Here is a 3,403-nt window from a genome sequence, read left to right as displayed (position 1 = left end):
AAGAGAGGCAAGAATACGCAAAATGTTGGTAAAAGGAGATCCCAGAACATCAATATGCACCAGGAGCAGATGACACACAGGCCTGGAACAGGTCAGAAGGCCTAGGGCAGGCTGTCCCAAGAAGATTAAATTTATGAAATGCATATGATTCTGAATGTCTTGATAGGATATTTCTAAATTAGCAAAAGTTTTGAGTTAATATAATTGCATAGAAAACTAAACACAAATAGTAGCTTTTAACTCCATGGAAAATGAAGATTGTTCAGGAAAATAAAGTAAAAATAATTTCAGAGCTCACTAAGAGGCTTTGAATTGGTGAACCCCAAGAAAATTAAATTCCACTTTGGATATCATATCACATTGTATTAGATGAAAATATTGTAGCTCTTTTTGCTGCATCTACTGTGAGGATGAAGATCATTCTCAGTAATCAGACTGTCAACATTTCAGAAAATGTGGATACCCTGAGGGGACTCTAAGAGGATGCACAGTTATTGTGAAGGGCCCCAGAGGCACTCTGTGAAGGGACCTCAATCACATCAATGTAGAACTCAGTCTCCTTTGAAAGAAAAAGAAGAGGCTCCAGGTTGACAAACAGTGGGGAAATAAATAGAAAGGAACTGGTACTATCTGTAGTCATGTACAGAACATGATCAAGGGTGTTACACTGGCTTCCATTACAAGGTGAGGTCTGTGTACGCTCACTTCCCTCACAAAGTCATTATTCAGGAGAATGGTTCTCTTGTTGAAATCCTAAATTTCTTGGGTGAATAATACATCTGCAGGGTTCAGATGAGGTCAGGTGTTGCTTGTTCATTATCTCAAGCCCAGAAAGATGAGTTAATTTTTGAAGGAAATGACATTGAACTTGTATCAAATTCAGCTGCTTTGATTTAATAAACCACAATAATTAAAAATGAAGATATCAGAAGAATTTTTGATGGTATCTATGTTCCTGAAAAAAGGAACATTTCAGCAGGCTGATGAATAAGGTCGAAGTTGTCCAGCTACAGAAAAGCCAAGATGTCAGGTGACTTATTTGTGATATATTAAAGATGCAATTAAAGTTATGTATTAAAAAAATCATAGAAGACTAGCTTAAACTCTCTAAAAATACATATAAAGTAAACAAAGATCTACCCAAATACAAACTGTTATTATTATTATCATTATATATTTTTGTTCAAGTTGAAGGAGAAAAATTTCACTGATTTCCTTTTTTCTCTCCAGATACACATTTCATCGTTTTCCCCTTGCCCTCCATCCTGACAAGCTGAACTTTATCGATTATATCTATGAGCTTCTCTGCCTTCCATATTATACTTGATTTTGAAAATGGGCAAACATAGCAAGAAGTCAGAGAGTAGGAGCATGAGATCAGGATATTTAATCTGGCTTTGACCCTAAGGCGGTCTATGCCTCTCAATTGAAAATTATTGTTCCTCCTAAGGTTATCAATTCAATAGGACTTCTTCCTCTCAGATTCTAGTAACTAATCTTTCTCTTTCTCTGTTTGATCTCTAGGTCACTGCTAACTCCAGGTTACTGCACCATCCTTGGTTTCCCTATTTCCACACTTTGTAAATAACCCCTCTGTGAACAATAGTCTTTGAAGTATATCCCATTTTGAATGTGCTACTGGATTTCTGTTGGGAATCTGACTGGTATGGTAAAATTTCATTAAATATATTAGACATTAAACAACCACTTTCCTACCTTCTGATTTTAAGGCTTATTTTAATCTGGGTAGTAATTTCAAAGCTGTTTTGAACTTTAATGTGGTAACAAACAGCATTTATTAGTATATCAAGATTTATCAACTCTACAGATGAGCAAAGAAACTGCAATTAATTAACTACATTTAAGTGGTAAGGTGAAACAGGAAATGATTGGGCCTTTTATATAGCTACTACAAAGCATCATTGCTTAAAAAGAAGATACATATAATCATCATACATTATGTCCCTTTTATTATTTATTTATGCCAATTGTTCGAAATCGAAGGGTATAGCTTTGTCTTTGATGTAGCCATATCATTTGGGGAGAACACGAAAGAAATGTATAAACGAAAGTTGTTAAGTAGTAAGTCACTTGATTTAAATCCTTACTTCTTTTTTATTATACATTGTGGTAGAGCTTTAACTTCTTGTTAATTGAGAAAGAATGTGACAAATATTCATTTTCACTTTATTCATAAACTAACATAGAAGAATTAGAAGGATTAGGAGTGAGATTGAAGAGGCAATATTAGGCTTTGGAAGCAATTCCTGCTTTCGTCTGTAATAATATATATGTTCTTTGTAAACCCTAATAGATCCTGCTTTTGTCTTCAAGAAAATTTTGTTCCCTGGAGAACAGCATTGCTAGCATTTATTTAGGAGAAATGTTACTTCAATTCACTTAGATATTATACTCAATAAAGAAATACTATTTTCGAAAATGCTTTTAAAATGTTTTAAATCAGGTACATAAGAGCTCTTGGGTCAGGTTTCTATCATTTAACTTGGTTTTCCTTTTTTAAAAATTCTTTCTTACTTACTTTTCCTTATTTTTTCTTAATATAACTCTGATTTCTAGGATACAAAATTGTAAAATGAATTGAAAATATGAAAAAGTATAAGAAGAAAATAAAATGTTCTTCAAATTCTATCATATCATGGTTAATATCCAGTGTGTATACATTTATAAATTAAATCGTGCTACACATTTTATGTTTATTCTGATTTTTCACATAATGTTATGTAGTGATTATCTCATGCTATTATATACTTTAAAAAATAAGATGAAAATGAATCTGTCTTTAAAAATGGCAGAGATGAACTTATTTGTGAATTATATGCACATATATTGATTACTAATTAGAACTTGATGACACCTTTCAACCTAAAATACATAATTTTGAAGAGCAGATAATGGATCAGGGATGGAAGAGTGGTAGTGTTGGTGTGTGATGTCTACAGAGATCAAGACCAATCCATAGCTGGATGTTGGATAGCTCATTAGTTAAACATTAAATATCCTGTGTTCTAGACTAGATGCTATTGCTATAACCTAGGTAAGTCAATCAACAACAACAAAATTTTTAAATGGTTGCAAAATTATGCATCATGTGAACATACCATATTTTATACAACTAATTCCCTAAGGATGGATATTTAGAGTGATCCTAGTTTGTTAATATTAAAACAAATGGAACTTTGTTATATATGAATGAGATCCTAAAGGGCAATCTTGATCACTTAATCCTGAGGGACTATTTACTTCTGCTGTTCTTCTTCCTACTTCATGAGTCTTTTGATCTTGGATGCAAATATGGAAAGGCCATGATTCACAGTGGAAATAAAAATGCTAGCTCAAAGAGACCAAGGCTGAAATTCTCATTCTTCTATCTATGTGTCTCAAC

General features: G+C 33.0%; 1 pseudogene; it reads left to right on the top strand.

Annotated features, from left to right (window-relative positions):
• Positions 1 to 410: 410 nt before the first annotated feature.
• On the top strand, positions 411 to 991 carry LOC111737961 (annotated as a pseudogene).
• The last annotated feature ends 2,412 nt before the right edge of the window (positions 992 to 3,403 follow it).

Source organism: Pteropus vampyrus, unplaced genomic scaffold (genome assembly GCF_000151845.1).
Source record: "Pteropus vampyrus isolate Shadow unplaced genomic scaffold, Pvam_2.0 Scaffold33, whole genome shotgun sequence".
In the NCBI taxonomy this organism is placed as follows: Eukaryota; Metazoa; Chordata; class Mammalia; order Chiroptera; family Pteropodidae; genus Pteropus; species Pteropus vampyrus.
Note: the sequence above shows the minus strand (reverse complement) of the source record. Positions and strands in the feature narration are given on the sequence as shown.